At 37.3% G+C, this 22,421-nt stretch overlaps 1 protein-coding gene across 15 annotated transcripts in view; it reads right to left on the bottom strand.

The window, feature by feature from the left end:
- The window catches only part of RAPGEF2 (Rap guanine nucleotide exchange factor 2), a 186,520-nt gene that overhangs the window by 48,615 nt on the left and 115,484 nt on the right, over positions 1-22,421 (bottom strand). The window lies entirely within an intron of this gene.

Here is a 22,421-nt window from a genome sequence, read left to right as displayed (position 1 = left end):
ATATTTGCTGTCTGAAGAAATATTTAAATGCTATTTCAGGGACAAATTACTCCTCTCCCCAAGAAGCCTGCATCCCACAGCTAGTTAATAAAAGTATGTTAATGCATCAATTTTGGTGTGCAATAAATTCTTCAATAATTTTAAGAAAAAAACTCTGTTCATTAATTTGTTTCAACTCAGACAAGGCAGATACTCTCATCTCTAAGAAGTTGTGTTTGTATGAAAAATGTCGCATGCAGTGTGTCCATCCAGGTCAATTATGAATGCTACCTTGGCATTATTACCATTCTCCCTGGATGGAAATAAGACCTCATTCAGCATTAAGAGAGAATAAGCTGATCAGTATAAAAGGCTAGGAAAAAAGTCATCTCCAAGTCACAAGAAAGCGTGCTTGAAAAAATTATTAGCTCTGTACAGCTAAAGATACTGAATGATTTTACTGCTATTTGCCTTGTTTAGTTCTGTTTATGGAACATGCCCTGAAAGAATCTTGGTTTTAGGCTTTGCAGTGAAAATCACAGACAACTGCAAACCTTAGTCTTATTTAGACTAACTGGCAATTCCTATTCTAATACATCTGAAAAGGATTTCTTCATTATCACAGAATGACTGCATCAGTGATAGCAAAAATGGCTACATATTAAATAATTCTTTCCTAGTGTTTTACCTGAAAGAGGGGCTAAAACCAGCAACCAGATACTAATAATCCTAAAAAGCTTCAGTAAGCCCAGAGCTAGATTTGATCTTCATCAACAAAGAAAAGGCAATTAACAAAAGCAATACTCTAATACACACAGCCATGAATACTGCCTCCAGAAAAATCTTGTTATGCTCACCACTGTTAATGATGTATCAGAAGGAGAAAATACAGCATTAGGGAGTGCATTATAGCATCTGTTGTCTTTGCTACTTTGCTTTTCAACCTAAGTTTGAATTATCTCATAATGGAACCATATATACTGATATTCAGGCCACTGTCAATTTTTTTTTAATAATTTTTGAGCCATTCTGCAAATAAGTACATATGCCAGAGGTAGAATGCAAGGGAAAAATAACTGCCACAGCTTTTGCAATGTGTTGATGACTGCTTCTCAAAGTACAGTCTCTCATAATGGAAGCAGCTCACTTTTATTTCAAAGTAGAAATCCTACACATTATTTTAAGAGACAAGCACAAATCGTCTAAGATTCACACATTTAATGATAATTTACACAGATATATTTTGAGAGTTTTACCTTTTCTAAAGCATTAACTACTGCAATCTCAAATAAATATTAACTCCACAGGGAACTGTATATGAATACAGTGTGCCACCCAGCCAAACATGTTCAATTTTTTAGTGCCCTGCAAATATCTCCATGTCATTAACAACAGCATTTATTTTTTTATCAATGCACCAAAAAAATTTTAAAGAACCTTTCATCAAAGCAAATCCAGTTAGTACATTAAAAAGTGAAATCAACCTATGTTTAATATAATGATTGCACTCACTGTTTTAAATGAACAGCAAGGATTTATGTTTCACTACTGAACAGGCAAAAGGAAGAGGCAGGGGATTCCACAATAACTGATTGAATACACTGCAAATAAAAGCAAGCCTTCTGAATCTTTTTGGCTGTAGACAATCAGCTGAATGCTTGGTGATTACTGGTTTCAGAGTAACTCCTCAAGTCAAAGCCACGCTGCATGAGCTGGACTTGCCAAGTGGTGACAGAAGATCTGAAGCAGGCATTTTTCTTTAGGCAACCTAACTAGTCACTTTGATCCTAATCAAATAGGACTATTTACAAGCAGAAAGCACATGCTCACATCTTTGCAGAACACTACATCCCTGTGCTACATGCCCGAAAGCAGCATCCACTTCAACTGCCCTACCCCCCCAAAGTTAAGGTGAGAGACTGCATGAAGAAAAAAATAAAATACAAAAATTAAATAAGCTGAAACTTTTACACTGTAAACTCAATGAAAACTGTGTGAGAAATACACACATTTTTATCTTAGCCACATACTGCTATTTACAATATTTAATATTTGCATTGTACACAACGGGGAAAAAAGTAAAGCACTGATGACAATGAAAACCCACATGTGCCTAAGTCTTATATAAAAGTGTGGTGGGTTGACCCTGGCTTGGCATCAGATGCCGACCAAAGCCACTCTGTCACTTTCCTCAGCTGGACAAGGAAGAGCAAATACAACGAAAGGCTCATGGGTAAGGACAAGGAGAGATCACTCACCAGTTACTGTCATGGTGAGACTACCAAAACAGACCCAATTTGGGAACAAATTAATTGAATTTATTATCAATAGGATAATGAGAAATAAACCCAAATCTTAATGCCTTCCTCCCACCCCTTCCTTTCTTCCTAGGCTCAACTTCACTCACAAATTCTCTACCTCCTCCCTTGCAGTGGTGTGGAGGGGCAGGGAGTGGGGGCTGCGGTCAGTTCATCACACGTTGTCTCTACCGCTCCTCCCTCCTCGGGTGGAGGACTCCTTACACTGTTCCCCTTCCAAAGAAGGCAGTCCTCCATGAACATCTCCAAAGTGAGCCCTTCCCATGGGCTGCAGTTCACAAATTCCTCTGGTGTGGGTCCCCTCTGGGGTAACAGTCCTGCCAGTAAACCTGTTCCAGTGTGGGCTCCTCTCTCCACAGGGTCACAACTCCCACCAGGAGCCTGCTCCAGCATGGGCCTTCCACAGGCATCCACCTGCTCTGGTGTGGGTCTCCTCCACAGGCTGCAGGTGGACCTCTATTTCCCTGTGTATCAACATGGGCTGCAGGGGTACAGCTGCTTCACCACGGTCTTCACCATGAGCTGGGTGAATCTCTGCTGGAGCACCCAGAGCACCTCCTGCCCCGCCTTCTGCACTGACCTTGGTGTCTGCAGAGCTGTTTCTATCACATTCTCACTCCTCTCTTCTGTGGCTGCCATTGCACAGCTTTTCTTTTCCCCTCCTTGATTAACTCTGTTATCCCAGAGGTGCTACCACCATTGCTGATGAGCTCAGCCTTGGCCACTGGCAGGTCCATCTCGGCACCAGCTGGCGTTGGCTCCATCAGACGTGGGGCAAGCTTCTGGCAGCTTCTCACAGAAGTCAGCCCTGTAGCCCCACACTACCAAAATCCTGCCACACGAACCCAATACCAGCTATGCCTTTCACTCCTGGAGCACAACATTTGGTAAATGTTTCTCAGTTAAGCAGAACAAGGACAAAATGCAACATCCAACAACCAGCACAAAAAGCTGTCTACCCCAAACCAGGATATTTATATCTAATTTCTTACTTGCAGTGGAACATGATTAGAAAATAACAGCATGAAACTGCGCTATTATAACTCAGTGAAAAAGTTTTCTAGGAACCATCTCTGGGCAGTTAACTTCACGACAATGGGTATGTTTGCTGTGCTACTGAGTATCACTTTATTATTAAATTATTAAGCACTCTGTGCTTGTATTGAGCTATCATCCTGTTCTATAGTTTAGTACTGAGTTCAGTATTTAGTATAGCAGTAAAAATAAAGGTTTTCTTGTTCTGTTTTGAAGCTGGTTAGATCTAGCACATGCTTTATCCACCAGACCATGAACAGTATGAGAAAGCCTAAAGACCTACCCTCTGCTTCAGAAACATCACCACAGACTGACACCACCACAAACGGCATCAGAACTGAACTGTCACTTTTATCTTGTTTTCCATTTTCATTAAATGATGGCTAGATTTAAGAACTCATTCAAAGTAATAAGGATCAAAAGCAACTTTTGTATTTTACATAACAAGCACCACACTAAACTACAGCTTTGCTGAAGCCAACACCTACACTATTTCTTAACTTCATTACTGAACACTGAGTCACCATCAGAAGGAACTAGCACACAGAGTAAAAACGCAGCAGGGTAATTTAGAAAAGTTAATGCATGATTTGTTCTTTCGTAAATATAGTTCCAAAACACAGTATATGTACACTAGTTTAAGTAATTAATAATCATGAAAAGGGTCAGAAACTGTCCTGACAACCTAGTCTCAGCACAACCTTCATAAGTGACAAACATTAAGGTGATGTATGCATAGCTCTAAACACATGTAACAGGGACAAAAGTTTCTAATACAAAACATGACCCGATAAAATAGCTATGATCTAAGCCCTACTCTTAATTTGACAGAGGTGAAAACAGTATTTTATATTTATAATGTAGCTCTTAATAAGCAAGCATACATGCACACATACACACATTTATACAGATGGCACACGCGGACAGAAACCAGAGTTAAAACAGTACATCTAGGAACTCCCGATTTTTACCTCTTGAAAACCCTAAACCAAACGAAAACTTAAACAATTATGTGAAACTATCTTAAGGGCAAAGACATACATCCATTTAGAACTGTACAATACTGTAAACCTTATCACATCTTCCTATCTTTAAAGCACCATTTTATTACTTCCACCCTCAAACTGAGTCACCATGTTATGCATGCAAAACTAACAATTACTTTGCTCTGAATGTGTTCCTCCTATTTTAAGAACACCATTATTTTCTCCTACCCTACAGCGTGCCTTTCATTACAACAAAAGGCATCTTCTATTCAAGAAATCACTGGACTTATCTACTAATACAGTATTTTTTAAAAATGATAAAAAAATTTTGAAAATGTTTACTGGACAAGAAATGGCAGTCCTTGGATATGTATAGCATAAAAAGGTATGAGAACAGCCAAAAAATAAGTGAAATTACACCAAAACCTTTTCTTTCTTTCAATAGTATTCCTTTTTTTCTTTTATTTTGAGGGTTTTTCTTTTTCATTTGGAGCTTTATTTTTTTAAATGCAGTTATATGTGAAAACAAGTATTAATGCAACAACATGAAAGACAGACACAAGAAAGTAATTTTAAATTACGAGACAAATTCTGGTTGGAAAGCTTCAATATACCCCTCATTTTAAGGCAAACATATCAGCAAGCCTTTTATAAACAAGGTCTTCTACTGGAGGCTGCTCAGCACTTTATGAAAGATTTATAAAGCCTGCAAAGTGACTGAAGTACATCTGCAAAAAAGATGGGATTAAAGAGCGCCAAGGTGTAACATTCTGTTATGCAATTCCCAATTAATGATTTTATACATAATTAAGCGCCACAGAGACAGGCTAAGCAAGTAGACATAAAACAACACAAACTATCACCCTTATAGCCTCTATTTCCACTTTCTGAAATTAAAGACACACAAGCAAACACTGATTCTTCAACCTCTAAACACATGCATCTGAGCACTTATTTTGTAGCAGCTCTTTACTAATAAAATAATGAAAGCTATCATATAATAAAAGCCACCATAATTTTTTTTTTTTTAAATGTTGGTTATTCCTTTTATAGGAGAAACACTTAGTCCCACAAATCTAAGTAAGCTACAACAAACTTATTTTGAGGTTCTGTCTTTTTTGTGAAGGGAGAACAACAGCAGACAAATAAAATCACTACTGTGCCTTAGTCTTTCTCATTATTTTTCTCCTCACCAGGATAGAAATTCTAAAATTTTTATTGCACTACAAACGTGTAGATCACCAAGGCAGTATTCTTCAGTACTCTATAAAATTATTAACACTTTATTTCAATATTTTATAGAAACACTACTTTTTATATTAAATGTTGGTACATCTGCTGTATTTTGTATTTTAAAGCTATGCCCACATTTATTGTATTTAATAAGATAAGGAAGAAATATTTGTAAAAATGCTGGGCATTCATGAACGTGCTATTTCAACATAATTCTTTCACTAACCAAGAGAGACATCAAGTAAAACATTTTTATGGTTGAGTGATTTTAAACACAGCACTCAATGTAAGTAATTACAGAATAATAAAGCAATTTCTATCGATTCCATCTACAGACCTGATGCAGGCTGACATGTCCATGCAGAGTAAAATTTAAACTAAAAGTGCAAACTCTATACAATTAAATATAGGATGCAATTCCCATGGAAGCAGGATTTCCTTGCACCTACGGGTGGAAAAGATTGAGACGCTTCTATGTACTTTCTATGAAAACATCTGCAAGACTTAAATAAAAACCTTCTGGCTTGAATTATGTCTTCTGTATAATCATTCACTTTACACAACAATACCCCATGTATTTTGAATCTCTACAGTTTCCTCGAATAGACATCTTTCTATGAAACCGTGAAATTTCATAGAGACCTACTCTTAAGAATGTTCTTCATCTTGAATCCAGCACAAGACACAACCTGTGTTCTGAAGACACTGCATTTAGATACTATTGCTGTTAAGCAGTTGCTTGTATACAAAGCCCACAGCAGAACACCTCTAACAGAAAACCAAACCAAAAATAAAAAGAAGGAAAGAAAAGTATTGCAAGGATGCCATGAAAGAGCATGGCAAGCTTTTAATACTTTCCTCCACTGGTATTTTGCTATAGCTAGCCTCCCAAAAAAAGCTATTCAGAGATTCAAGCTAATGCAATGTGAGCTGCTGGTCTCAGGGAGAGAGCAAGAGAGAGTGAATGCACAGGAACTTCATTTTGCTCCCCTTACAAAACACACGCTGACTGCCACTTACTGCACATCTCATAGCTCTCAGCAGCTAATCCTATGAGCACTTCATGCATTCAATCCTTTGCTTTAAGGACTATTGACTTCTGCAGAGGCACAGGGGTGGTAAAATTTCAATGGGTGTCTGGGGAATGAAGGAACTCTCAGAAGCAACTCTTTTTAAAGGAAAAGTAAGAAATACATCACTGAAACATACCCATTCTTATTTAACTTAACTACCTTCTCTGTTTTATGTCTGAATGTGTTAGCATTTGTTCTTCCTTCTGGAAGTATTTGAATCACAGATTCAATGCAGCATTTCATATTCAAAAGTGTCTTCTTCAGAAAATCTGGTGTAAACACTATTCCTTCAGGAAACACAAATGCCAGTTTATTGGCAACAGCTCAAATTAAGTGGGGGGAAAAAAAAGAAAAACTGTTTTATACAGATGTTTACAGTGCTAGTGAACCCCAAATACAAAAGAAAAAACAACAGGATGGATTTGAACTGAATCATGCTAAACTAAACTAAATAATGTTAAACAGTTTTCGGAAGTTTTTCTCAGATTTCTGAAAATCCAAACTCAAACATTTATAACATATTTACAATGAACAGAATAAATATGCAAGATCCAAAGATTTTTATTTAGCATTTATGCAGAAGCCTGTATCAGAAAATATCTGGTAAAAGTATAGTTTCTTCACTGGGCAACAAAGGATAATTCAGTACTTTTAAAACATGGACTCTGATGTCCTTAAAGTTACAGCAGTTCTGCTGCGAGGATCAAGCTAAAAAGACTGTTCTACAACTGTTTTGACTGTGGATATACATTTAAGTACTGACAACTCTTTGACATCCTTAACCAAATGTAGAAACACGGTCTGGTGATTTTTTTTCCAAACAGCGCAGTGGAAGTGAAACCTTCCTGAAGAGAGTCAAGCAAGATTTTCAAATTTGCCTCCTTTTTTCTTTTCTTTTTAATTAAGTATCCAGTATTTTATATTACTTTGTTTGCTTTGTTTCATAAAGTGATCAGATTTAGGTCAAATCCTATTCTTAGCCACTTTTGCTTTGAGTAGCAGAATTCCTATTCCGGTGTATTATGTCTGCATATGTCCCTATATCATAGGAGTCTCTGTAGGGACACAGCCTATCACTCCTGGTAGCACCCTGCTGTCCCACCAAGCACTTGCATTTAAGTGCCCTGACAGAGCCTGCACAGCCCACACCCTCTCACAAACTAACAGCTTCCCAAAAACACTGAATAAAACTGGGAAGGGAATTGATCTTGTGGAAATCTACATAATGATAACTGACAAGTAGGGACAGGCACTCACTGATGACTGCCTTTTAGGTTGAAGGAAAGGCTGTTCCGAGGCATTTCAACTGACTTCTGAAATATCTCTAGGGAAAGAGAGTAGAAAACTGAGCTCAGTCACTGAACTTCTGTAAAGGCTCCCTATTATTTAATATACGTGGAGGAGAAATAAAATAACAAAGCCCAGCTTTGCAGAGATCTCTCTCTTGGGAATAACTGATTTTCATACTAAGAAAATGTATGTTGATTTTTTTCCCACAATAAGTATTTCTAAACACTTCCATTTGTGGCTGTTTGGGTGTTTAATATGCTGAGAACTACTGCTGGGTTGGAAACTAAATGGCCCACTTTCAGGGCTTTTGGAGGCTTGTAAGGTTAAATTTTGAACTCTGTGGCCTATTACAAGCAACTGTGGGAGAGGAAGGAACAGAGAGCCTGGTCACAAACTTTGTTTCCACAGGAAACCAGACAAAAAATTTATGCCTAGGGACATAAAAACAAAAAAAGTTCAACAACACTTTATGTGGGCACATATGTTTACAGGAAATGTTAGTTCAAACATTTTCAAGGAAGATGTTTTAAATCCTGCAGAATATTTTAAATAAATAATAGAATGATCGTGTATATCTCATTTACAGACTCAATCTGGATTACTTACACAGCAGTCTCACAAGGAGACCTGGGGGGATGCTAAAAAGCAATTACACCAGCAGGGGTAAAAATGATGGCACCTGCACCCAGATTTTATTTTCAGCTTTAAAGCACCACTCAGAATTTAAAAACCACAATAGAAAAGTAAAGAGTTTACCCCACAGGTGAAAACATATCCTGGGCACATCTTAAGTGTTAAAGCAAAGACCCTGTGAAATGCCTACAGTTCCAAGTGTTGAAGCCTCCCCATCAGGAAGGCTGCTCTTATACCACACCATGTGTTGGTGGTGGGGTGTGTTACACCTGATCACAGAATACTTCATGATTACAGCGTTCTAGCCAATCTAACAAAACTCAGTGAAGTTTTTCAAACATTCATGAAGTGATAGCTCAGTTTTGAACTGCAACCATTTAATCTGAACTACTGCACTTTAATACCGAACCACTCCACTTTAATACTGAACCACTGCACTGAATTTTACTGCCCTGAGCTAACTTAAAATAGCAAAAGAAATCAAAGTTAATTGATTCTAGAATAAAGAAAAATAAATTAAGGGCTACTCAGGTAATTGTTTTGGGTTTTTTTAAGATGAGATGTGAAAGATGGATATAGAAAATACCTTAGAACTCCCCTCTTTCCAAGTGGAGGAAAAAAACTGTTGGCATCACTGTGGAAAAAGACACTGTTGATACAAGAGATGAGCAGTAGGAAAAGATGTGAAATCACGCACTTTAAAACAAAAACCAACAACCTGGAAAAGTCCCTGTGAGAAATCACTGTGAGAAAGTTTCCATGTATCAGCTGATCAGAAGGTGACTGAATTGTTCAGGTGATGCAGCAGAAGGAGAACCCAATACGATCACAGCATGCATCCTCCAGAAATACAGTTCTGGGCTCTTCTCCACGACCCCAGCAGAGACCTTATTTGGAAATGTTGCACACATTCCCAGCTGTGTGTTTTAAATAAAGATAGCTTAAAGCCATACACATACACAGAGTCAGAGAAAAATCACCAGGATTATCAGAAGAAGAAAAACTAATACTTGACAAAGTGCAGGAAGAGCACAGCTTTTTCAGCCCACACTGAGAGAGGGTATGATCACTATCCAGAAATAGAAAGGAGGAAAAAGAAGTATTTCCAGTAAAAGGCAATGCAGGTGTAAAGCCTAATGAGCAGGAAGCTGAAAGAAGGCTATCTAATGAACCACAGAGATTCTCCAAATCAGACTCCACAGGAGCTGTGGCAGAGAAGCCTTTCAGACTGAAGCGAGACAAAGTTATGAGTGTGCTGCCCAAGTGTGTAATGGCAGTGACCCAGAAAATCCTTTCCAGATCCATGTCACTCATCCAAGCAGAAAAATCTGAAGTGAGCCTGTTGTTTCATACACTTATTGTTTCAGAAACAGACTAACCAACAGAGGAAAAAAGACAAAACCCAGCATGACTAACATAAAAACATTTTAGATTTTCTTATTGGTAGCTTCTAAGTATTCTGTACACTTCCAAGGAAAATTTTTTAAAGATACAAATATATAGGGAGCTCCTGTGCACAGATGCAAAAACTGAGCCTTGCCTCTATAAAATACCATATTAATTGAAAGAAATTTGATGAAAATTTAAAGAGAGACATGACTATTCACAAGCAATTAAATGGAAATTTTGTTTGAAGCCTGAAGGCTGCGGCCATGTCAATGCCACCCTTGGAGTTTTAACCAAAGGATTATTTTTGCTTTAGAATATCAAGGAATAGTTCAGGAGAAAAGTGGGTGGAAGTTTCCTTTATTTTCCTTGTCTGACAATGAAAGATGCACACTTTTGCTTCACCTCTAACAAAAAAAAGAAGACGAAGAACTGAAATATTACAAGACAAATAGCACCCAAGTGGACATCAAAGCCCTTGCTAAAGCTTGTTTTTCCAAATATTCTGATTGTAGCAATTTTTAATATAAAGCAAAAATGTATATTGCCATAACCACTAGTTTTAGCTTGCTAATTGCACAATAGTGAGCACTTCAAAACAATGTTACAATTTCTTTTTAAAAGTTGGGCAACTAAAAGGCAATTAATTTTGATTGAAAATGGGGATGATGTTATTTTCAAAGGTGAATTTTAGAAGAAAGATTGCTTAAAAACATCTTAAAAGTCTGTAGATAATGCTTCTGAGACCAAGGCAAAGAGTAAAAAGGTTTCATATTTGCATTACAAATAGTATAGGTAGCCTTGCTATTTTTCTGGCTAAGGTAAAAATAGTACAGTAACAAGATAAAATATTTTTTAACAGCAAGCATTTCCCTTTATACATGACTAATGTTGCAAAAGCTTGAAATAGTATGATTTTACCATAACTATGATTTTTTAATGCTATATCAACATGACTACTAGTCAAACAGCTTTATTACTTATTGTATGAGTTTTGCAAGTGCAAACGTACTCACGCCATGGCAAGACAACAGCAGTGAGTGTTGCTGTAACACTCCAAGATGTGCTTGCTACATTATTTTACACTTTTCCTCCTATGGCAGTCAAAGAAAATTAATGAAACTATGTTACACTGACCGTTTAAAACTTTTAAAACCTAAAACCTTTTAAAACTGTATGTGCCATCATGTTTTTCTAATACCTCCATAGTTTCTATTCTGTCACACAGAGCAAGAGTCCAGCTTCTACAAACTACTACAACTATTTACAGCTTTGGGCAAAAGACTTACTAGTGTGTGCTCCCTGTGATCATAGGAAGGGGGAAAAGTAAAGGATCATTTTTCTTCTTTTCATTGAGGAGTCTTTAGGAAGTGCTAAGATGTTCTCTCAATTCTGGAGCACAGTGCAGTAACAACTGTGCAAAGCCATTTAAAACTATTACCACATATCAACACAGAAGCATCTTTTATATTAATAGTATCTCCAATAAATTTTGAAACAACCTGCAGAGCTTTTCTTTGTAGTTGAGTGACATTTACTCAAAACAGTTATATCTAACACTAAATTTCATTACCCTCCCACCTCGGGGTTTGGTTTTTTTTTTAATTGCCTAATTTTTACAAATGTCCACAACTACATTATAAGATAAGCAAAACAACAAGGTCCCGTATGGAGCCTGTTATAAGGCTGCTTTAGAGTAAGTAGACATTGTCAATTGAAGCACCACGTTATTCTGCTTAAAATGCTGACATTCATATGTGACTTTCAGAAATGTGTCTATTTGTGTCCCTGCAGGTGTGCACACAGAGTTGGAATCGTCCCGTATGGTCCTGCCTCGCGTCAACAGCATCCTAAAAACACAACCCATGTAACAACTTCCATATTCTACTGACACCATGAAATATTTCAGTGGTGTTTATTTAGGAAGAGATTTTTACATCACAGATTGCCAAGCTGCAGAAAAACAAGCAGTACAGAAATCAGGTTGAAATACCAGGACCAATAACTGCCACCCATTCTACAATCAGTGACATTCATCATTTTCCTCCCATCTACCAGATGATAAGCTTTAGAGACTCAGGGTGTGTGTGCACTTACATCAACTACTGCATTAGGTCACCTTGCAATGACCACATAATTTTAGAGTCAAACCAACTGCTGATTTACAATAGCACTACAATGGTAGTAGTTGTTTGCTGTAACACAGGGTGCAAGAGATTTATAAAGCTACTTTCATGAAACTGGTAGACATTTTAGTCATTACTACATTAAGCATGTTATCTCTGGATGCTTCACTGAATAAAACCCCAGCTGGAACACTGAATCTTCACTTAAAACAACCCTAAAAATAATCATGCTACTCTAACTCAGGAATTCCTAAGTTTAGTTTTCCCTGGGTACCATCATCACAGAAGGAATACTAATGTACAATACTAATGGAAGTTGCAGGTGTAGGAGTGACATTTAACTGCCTAAACAACCTCTTCCTTCAACAGGAAACAAGTAGATAACTAGATTTTCTATCTCCTACTGTAGACATGCACACCACTGTTTGGGAAACCACACTTTAGTGACCCTTATTTAGGAAAAGCAGCTGTATTCAGGGACCTTGGAAAATATCTGCTAAATGGAAATTTCCAAAATCCTTTACTCTGAAATGCAAGAAGTCTCTAATCTTCTCACAAGACACAAAAACACCCCCTTCCAAAACAACACTATTACCAACTATTAAGAACCTGATTTGAAAATGAGGAAGATTGATAGGACAGAAATTCCCAGGGTCAGACCACAAAAAATATTTGCAGAAGTCATACATCAACAGGCAAGGAGAGGTACACCTAGCATACAGACTTCCACAGTTATTAAAAGAAACTAACACTGTTGTCATTTTAATTTGGTTTTCAGCCTGCTCCTACAGCTGTGAACAGCTTCAGTTTTAAAATAAAACATGAGTCTTCTCTGCTGCCTTAAAAAAAAAAAAATCCAGTTAACAACATTTCCCAGACACAAAGTTAATTATTTAAGTAGCACATTTTACTACGGCTCCAAAATCCATAAATTCATGCATTTTCCTTTTCCTCCTGGTTCCTTAAAAGTGAGGACAACAGAAAAAAGATCCTTCTACATTATTTATGTATATTTAAAAAAAAAATCCCTCTATAGTCAGCTTCTTATTCAAAGGTCAAAAAACCTAGCTGAAAATCCACTGGTGATGCAGGTCAAGACTGAAAAGACCAGTGAGACACATCCAAGTCTAACATCTGACTCTTTCCTGAGCAATCTAGCAGAGAAAAGAGCTACTGCCTGCCAAGAAATTGGAAAATACAGGTTCCTTCTTTTCCTAGTTTGTTATCAGAAATACATCAAGATTTAGAGGTCAAGTGGTACCTTGACTGGTGAAACAGCACAGGCAAAAAGTGTTTTGAAGAACCTCTAGGTGTTCACATGTAGGAAAAAATACCCCAACAACCTCTCCCCAAAAAACCAAAACCAACCAAACAAAAAACCAAACCAACAAACAAACAACAAAAAAAATCAAACCAACAACCAACCAACCAAAAACCAAAACAAAAAAAACCCCTCAACAAATCAAGAGCACAAAAAACTTACTTGAGAACAGGGCTGATGGTTCAGCAAACCTACGATACAGCTAACTAAGAAATAACTCCCAAAATTTAGTTTAGATTTCCCAAAATCTAGATTGATTATTTTTTTTTCAACCATCACTAAATACATTTGGGTACAATGTCCCTCATCACCCCATTTTCAAGCCATCAATCCCACTACCAATAGTATATGTAAGGCCCAATTCTGCACCCATGTTCTCTTTTTCAGGCATTCCCATGCTCTTTCAAATCGTCCTGCATTAGACCTTCCTGACATTCATGCAACTCCTACAGCATTTGGCAGGCTGGCAGGCACACAGCAGCAGACATGCATTTAGGAAACAATGCTATGGATGGAGGCCTAAGAGCACAACCCAGCTCCCATTCTTCTTGCTCTGCAGGAAGAACAGCAGCACGGAACAGTACGAGCCTATTTTTAACGATAAAACAAGCCAACATGACTACACACACAAAGGGAGACCCACAAAATAGAACAACGTCATTTTAATGAAATCATTCTTCAGAGAAGGAATAAAAGAAGAAAGCTTTAAACCAATTTTTCTCACTTGCAAGGTCACGGTTTGGAGTCAAGCTATAAACTAATAAATCCTACCTAGTCTGTTTGTCCAAACAACCCAGCACACAGCACCTATGCTTGCAAGCAAGTGACAGGCTGCAGTCAGATAAAATGAGGCAATATTTATAGACTGAGTGAAAGAAATCCCAGGTTGAGGTTTTTGACCATCAGGTTACTGTCTGGGTTTGCAGCATGGTTCCTGACTGTCCCTATGCCTCTGAAGATCAGGCAACTGCAGTTACGAAGAGGAAGCGTTACTGTCACCAAATGCTGGCATACGGTCACCAGCCAAGCCTGGGACAGTTGAAATAAGTCATCTACAGGTAGAAAGCTACAAGGGCTACATGGAGCTACATTTTATGCCTGCCACAGCATTTGTTAGCTTATTAACAGCTCCTAAATGCACATATAATGTAATACTTTGCTCTTCTCCTGCATTCTAACTCACAAGCCTGCTTTTCCTCTATTTTGAAAAGCAGCTGGCCCTTGATCCATGTTGAGAAGCTGGAACTGAAAGAGAAGCCTGGTGTTAAACCAGTTTGCATATTTCCAGTCCAAAAGAAGAATTGCCATCTCCATTTAAGAGCTGGAAATGCCATGGAGGTATGCATACATTTGAGTGTAAAGAGTCACAACCGTTTTCACGTTCAAAGTAAGATCTTCACATTTCGTCAAATGATTCAGAGCTTTCTGCTGTTTACAGTGGTCACTAAACTGGCAGAAGACATGTAAGGAAAGACCAGAAAACCCATTTGAGTTAAAGGAAGGGCAGTCACACTCCATACACTACAAAGGACAGGAACTATTGAAATTGTAGCAGATCAAATTATTTGATGCTTTTTTAAGGCATTCTAGACAGGCTTTGGAAGGAACATCATATTACTGGAGGCATCAACTTGACTGCCTATAACTCAGGACTTTGGAAAGGCTAGAAAACTACTCAGTCCAAGATGTGAGGTTTAGCAAGCTGCTTGCCATTTAGGAAAATCCTCTTTCACTTTTCACAAAAAGGGAACTAAACATGCCAGGATTTTGTGTTCCAACATCTGCAATGGAGACCACTGATCGCAAAAGGACCTATGGCCTTATTTTTAGCTTTTTGAGCAGCTTAAGGTTTAGGCCAAGTATAGAATGCCAGGTGAGCTGAATACCATGAAGTTGGTTCATGGCAGCAAGCTTCACATTTTCAGTGAGGGCAACCCAAAAAGACAAATATAGCCCTTTGCCCAAAGGACCAACATTCTTGCTGATGGAATTAATAGAATCTTGCAGTCCGGTAACCAAGTCCAGCACCACGAGTGTAAATTACAAACAACATACACACAAAATTTCCTGTCTTCCAGTTCTTTCACCAAATGCTGTGAATCTTCATCTTTCACAAGTGAAAAATTAAATAAAATAAATTTAGGCAATAATTATCTCCACCCCAGCACCTCAGATGTATTAGGGACCAAGCAGCAGCGCTGCTTGTGTCAGGTATTATAACGTAAAGCTGTTTACCTTCAACATCACCCACATAACAGCATTGCAATCTGTTGTCCTTCATCTGTCCTTCTAGTATCCCCATACAAACAGGGGGTTTGGAAGGAATGATAAACGCTCCAATAAATTTTAGCTTCTGGGCACAGGATCAGCTTTCACAGGTAACCCACTGAGCAGACACCCCTTCAGCACAGTTTATTCTTCCCCTGGTTCTCAGCTGAATCATCACCATCTCAAAATGAACAGCAAAAAGACTACTGGCAAGCTGACAAAATTGGAATAACCACCAACCATCCAATTCTGGGATACCATACGAGTGCCAGTGACATTTCTGTAACAGATTGATGGGTGAAGCATGCAGAGGTTAGAATCCTAAAAACACTGCAGAACTGCTGGAGTCATACCACACTTCTCTTGCACTACAGCTACCACATTCTTAAATACAATATTGAGAATGAAGTGTGGCAGGTACAAGGTTCTTTGGTCAAGGTTAAATCTCAAGACAATAATATTCCATGTTTCTCAAATCCTTAATATTAGCCATATTACTCAAACACTGGTTCAGTATTACACCCACCTGCACAACTCCTGAAATACCATATCATGATTTTTTTTTTCCTCTTTCTAGTAATATTACTTCTATTAATTTCAAATTTTAGAAAAAGCTAACAAGAATGCATCAGTAATATTAATTGAAAAGAATCAGTAGTCTGGTCATATACCTGTTGCTGCAATCAAGTTATCAAAAATAAAAATCAGGCTTTAATAAAATAACCCTAAGATCCTGAAATCTTGTCTCTATTTCAGTCAATCAAAAATCATACCACAGTGTATTCATTGAGGGGTTAGTAAAATTAGCTCCATTTTTCAAACATCAAGGATGTTGTTAAGGGCTAATTTGTAGCAATTTAAAGCCTAGAATACAACAAGGAATAAAAAATATGCAAGATAATTAAAGAAAAGCGAACTTTAAATAAGCTTAAAAAAAATTATACTTAATAGCTTCCAGCACCGACATCATGATCCCAGAGTGCTGATGGTCTGAACATAGCCTAAATGTTTATGCAATTCTAGTTCAGAATTTAGAAATCATAGTTCCTAATGCTCCTATTCTTAAATCATTCCAGTTATCTCTTGATATTTCATTGATTTTGCAGACAACCTTATCAAGTACAGAAGTACTTTGCAGAGAAGCTTCAGATCACGTTAGCAGCAGAATACAGAACACCAGACACCTCCCCTCGCTTTTGCATACTGGAGTAGTACCAGCAGCAGTCATAACTGCAGAAAAAAACAACACAATTCACAGCACTTTCTAATCCTCTTATAAGCTACACATTTCTTTACATATCACTGAGATCCCCTGCCTTAGATAATTAAAAATGAAATTTCCCAAAAAATCTAATTTACTTCCTCTCACTGGAATATTTTTATGGTTTTGGTTGCTAAACTGTTGAGTTTACGTCACTTGGAAATGAAGTACCAGTGCAAGTATCACTGATTAAAACCCTCGAGCCAGTATTCAGCAAGGGATTGCAATTATTTTGCAGGTAGAATAATGAACCTGAGATACTGAGGCACAGGATTTCCTTAGTGCTTGCTTCTACTTACAATGAACTTCATGCTATTCATTCACCATATTGTGAATTCCCCAGTATTTTTAACTTAGGCTACTTAACACGTTATCTTCTGCTTTTTAGAGTTTCTCTTCTTATGCCTTTATTAACTCATAGAATCAGGAGCAAGTCAACACTATCTTAAGGGATTTAGGATTTTTTTTTACTTCTTTTGATGTTTGGGATTTCTGGTTGCTTGGATAGTTTTTGTTTTTTCTTAATTGTTGGGTATCAGCAGCTCTCAATTTCAGCTAGATTTTGAGCACGTCTGATGATCACGCAGGAGTGCCAACAACTCAGTAATAATAAATAGCTTTAGTCTCTCAAAATAGCATTTTGGAAGAAGCTGACTTTCCTTTTCAGGTTCACATCTGCATTGTGACTATAAATGCCACATTCCAGCATGCACCATCAAAAATATCACTCTGCAAACACTCCAACAGCACCACTAGATTTGACCACTTTGGAATATAAACCAGACCCATAATACTGATCATGTTGGGAGGCCTGAAATTCTCTTACTTCATAAGCTCGCTAAAAAGATGCCCTACTGTGCAATCTTCTACATCACTATCCACGTTGACCTGAAAAAATTTTAGCCACTTCATTACATGTAGATGGCAGCCTTTCTGGTATGGTTTTGTGGGTTTTCTTTTTTCTTAATTTTTTCTCCTCTCAGTTTGAAATACGCTGTGCAATCCCCAGGCATTGAAACCGTAACAGAAAGATAGCAGGACATCTTCTACATGCCAAGGATGCTCTCATTGCCATCTCTACAGGTCACTAAATGCATTCACTGCCCTTCCTATGAAATGACTCAAATTTTGCCATTTATAAGATTTTGGGGAAATCTGCAGTTAAATGCTGTCCTGCAGAACAGGAATTTAGCCATAGTCTACCACAGATCTCTGGCAGGATGCCAGGCAAGTCACTTAAAATCAACCTTTCATATGATCATTAGGCTGTGAGTGCCTGAACTGGGCCAATACAGAAAATTCAAGCAACAAAATCCATCCTTCGAATGCTTATTTGCACCTACCTGTGCTGTGGAATGACCATCTTAAGCTCTCAGAATTCTGCCTTATGTTTTGCCAAAGATTTGCTTCAGCAGACCTACCTGAAAAATTAAGATCATGCCGCCCCCACAGTACCTTAATTAATTGCATGAACACTGTAGTTACAAGCATCTTGGAAAGCCACAGAAGAGAATAATATTTACGCTTTTCTCTTCTGAGTAAGACTTGAATAGTACACCATAAACACAACCTGGCCTTTTGAGCAATGAAGCTAGCCCAAAACATCAAACAGCTGCTCATCACATCAGAGCTATCCATCATGAGATGAATCTTGCAGAAGATATATGGTCATGCAATTAAAGACTCTATCATAATGCACCTATAAAGAGGTGAAACACTATTTCTAATCACATCAAAAATCCACAACCCCGTTACTGGTCTCCAGAGAGGAAAATTTTTTTCAAAATATGCAAATTAAAAGGAAAGGAATAATCAGCAAGGGCCAAACCAGAAATCTGGTTTCAATAAGTGCTAAAAACAAACGTGCCTAACAACAAAAGAAGATAATCTGTATCAAGTCCCAGAACAATGTAATTCATCAAGATAAACAAAATCATAACCATCAGCAGCTGCAGCAGCTAACAGATCACTACTACCTTTGTTCCAGATATGTATATACAAACGTGCAAAAGCTTAGCAACTGTAGCCATCTGACCACAATACCACACCTTTCTTTCCCATGTCTTACTAGTGCTGTGTGATGCTCACTCAAAGGACAAATAACTATACCAGGTTACATTATTACATGAGTTAAGAAAAAATACTGATGTTCTCTTCCTGTATCAGAAAATTATTTCTAGTATAGTTCTAGATTTCTTAGGAAAGCATGCCAACTGGCACCCTTACTACACATCAAACTAAAATAACCATATTTGAACAATTCCCATTCAAGGCTTTTTTCCTCAAAATGCCACTCATTTCCTTCTCTTTCCTGGGAGACCCCTAGCACACAGCCACAAATCTTTGTGAACTAAAATATGGTAAGAACAATCCAAAAATTTGACTTATTGTTTCCAATATTTTTTAGTAATTCAAGAGAGGTCAAGCAAATCAAAGACTGCAGTACCCATGATCACTAAAGAAGTGTCACTGTGCCAGCAGCGAAACATGTCCTTTATTAGCAGACTTTATTTCAATTACACCTGAAGTAAAACTGTACTTTCTTACAAGGTTGTCCATAAGTCACTCCAAAGTACTGCACAATTCCTGAGTTGTTAATCATTACACAGTCATGTAAGAACTATGCATCTCAAGTCTCATTTTTACAAGTCATTCTACCTGTCAATTCTTTCATTTAGTTTTTTTAAGTTGACCTTGAGTAAAGTTCCTACAAACAATAGACACAAAAGAAAAGGAGAAATGAGATAGAAAGCGAACGCTTTACAAGGCCCACGCCTACAATGGGAACCCTCATGCACTAGACCTTCATGTGCCTTTTTTTCCACATAATAAACCAGGTGTAAGATGCAATGTGTAAAGCTTTTCAAGAGACTGTTTCAACATCCACAAAGCACTATTTTTTGAAACATCATTCATCTTCCTAAAATTTAAGATTAGGAAAATTATAATGAAAGCACTACAAAGCTAGCTGAGAGGACTCTCATAATCAGCAAGGACACAGCCAAACGGAAGGAACCTACTGAAGACATCCCAACCCTGGAAGTGTTCAAGGCCAGGCTGGATGGGGATCTGAGCAACCTGGTCTACAGAAGGTAGACTGTCCACGCCAGAGGGGTTGGAAGAAAATGGTCTTCAAGGACCCTTCCAACCCAAACCATTCTAAGATTCTTTTTTTTTACACAAAATCTGGTAAAGTACATTAAATACAAGAACTAGGCAGAAGTAGTTTCGCAACAATCCGGCTTTCATTTCTCTTGCCATCTTTCACCCCGAGCATAATTTTACTCCTTGTTAAACAGATGACAGTAGTTGTGTATCAAGGAACATCACTTTCAGATACGTGTTTGTAGCACTGCTTCAAACTCTTCCAATTTATGAAATATGAGGCATGTAAGACCAATACACTTGATTGATGCTGCTGATTTTATTTTTTATATTAAAAAAATCTAGGAAACACAAAAGCATTTTTAAATCTTCCTCTCTCCATTTTCACCATGATTAACACAATGGCCAGTCTACATTGTATTTTCACAGAACAGTAGATTTAAACCATATCTCTCATTCCCTAACTAAACTACTGTGAAATTAAGATTTAACAACATTAACTAAAATTAATTCACAGAAATTTGTGAAACCTTGCACAGGAGATTTTTGCATTCAGTTCCAGATTGAAACTGAATTTTGCATTCAGTTCCAGAAAATCAAGCTGTGAGACTCTGGGTGGGGATGTCACCAAAGTAATTAAGCCTCTCTCTGTGAAACAAGTTCAAGTCAGATATCAATAAAATATTTAGAATTCTGGGAACATACTAACATGAAAATAACTCATTACCAGAAATGATTAATTCAAGAAGTTTTCCTCTTAGGCAAAGTAAGATAAAGTCTTGTGCCTTCCTCTCTATGAAAAATTTACATCTTTTAGTCTCACCTTCCAAGGAAAATAATGTCTACCTGGTGAACAGGCATGAATAGTTTCACAGACAAAGTGGTGTTTTTTACTGAGCTACTCTGTGTCCTAAAAATTTAAAGTTCTATATAGTCTTTAAACTATAGTCTTTTGTTCATGCAAAATCTGCAATTGCATGTCAGATAGTACAATTTCTTTCTCTTGCATATATGGGGACATTTGTAAAGAAATACCTTGAGCTTTTTCCTTTTACTATTCTCACATTTAGGTCCAGTCTCCATTTTGGAGAGTGAAATTCATCTCTGTGATTTAAGTAACTCAAAGTTATACAACTAGAACATGACAGAGTTTGTAATGCAGAGTTTCTAAAAAGCTGGTTTGCTTTTTCCTTTATCTATAAGCACTTATTTATATCAGTTAAACTTGCTGTGCTACCAGAGTAAATCCAGAACTTTTCATTGACATTCTTTGGAGGGTAGAAAGAGCAGGAAAACCCAATATATATGCAGCTTTTTCACTTTATTCCTATTTGCCAATTCAAAGTATCCTATTCTATTTCAGCTTCTTCAGTGCTTGAGTTTCAGGAAGAAAGAAGGTGGGTTTTGTTTGGGTTTTTTTTAGATGAAGTTTTAAATATTTCATGAACACCAAACGGTTTGGTTACATGAACTCCCTCATACTTAGAATGTAATTAAAGAAGGGAAAGGAACAAAACAGTCTACAATAAGAAACTGTGATATGTCTGCTACATGTGTAAGAAAATTCACTGGACACATTCTAAAACACTTCTATAAAACATTTCTAGATTACTTTCTGTATTTCTACACAATCAACACTGAATTCTTGCAAAAAAAAAATGTTCTTCCTTCAAAAAGTTCCTGCTATGACCTCTTCCCACTATTTACAATTCTTAACTGTATCTGCTGAACGTACGATATACATTCCCATGCACATTCTAACAGACACAGTACACACAGAACATATAGTCATAAATATCTTCTCAAGAAACAAATTGTAGGATTGAAAACTATATTGAACCATATAAAATTTAGCGTGAAGATTTAAACATTTTAACTGAACAATAAGATTCTATGCATTCTTATAGAACTTACAGAACCTTTTTGTCATGCAAAACCTAAATTCCTAATTCCTGACACCTGAGGCCTTGTTAAATAATGTTTGCTCTTCTGCTTATGAATGCATTTTTCCCAAACAATAAACACAGGCAGCCTATGGGATTAAAGCATGACAAAGGTGTAGCTGACTCATGGGATCAATTAGAAAGCATCAGTACTTATGCCTTTTGTTCATTCCATGTTTTACTAACAGTTTCTGCATTTCAGCGTAAGTGCACCACAGATGTTAAACGCCATGCTACAAGGCAGCAGTACACTAGTACCATACACTAGACAGAATAAATCTATTCTTATCATCACCTACAATTATATCACTTGTTATACAGCTTACATATTGCTTTAAAGTTTTAACAAATGAATAATTATTTTAACTGAATGCTCAAAGCTTCCTGCCCAACCAAAGTATGTCAGCATTTTTTCAGTAAATTTTTAACATTCAAAAAGAACCTACAGAGTTGCCTTTTCTAAG

The sequence above is a fragment of the Corvus kubaryi genome, unplaced genomic scaffold (assembly GCF_017639235.1).
Source record: "Corvus kubaryi isolate FWS band 111438036 unplaced genomic scaffold, C.kubaryi_AGA036_p1.0 71, whole genome shotgun sequence".
Taxonomy (NCBI): domain Eukaryota; kingdom Metazoa; phylum Chordata; class Aves; order Passeriformes; family Corvidae; genus Corvus; species Corvus kubaryi.
This window is presented reverse-complemented; position numbering and strand designations above follow the sequence as displayed.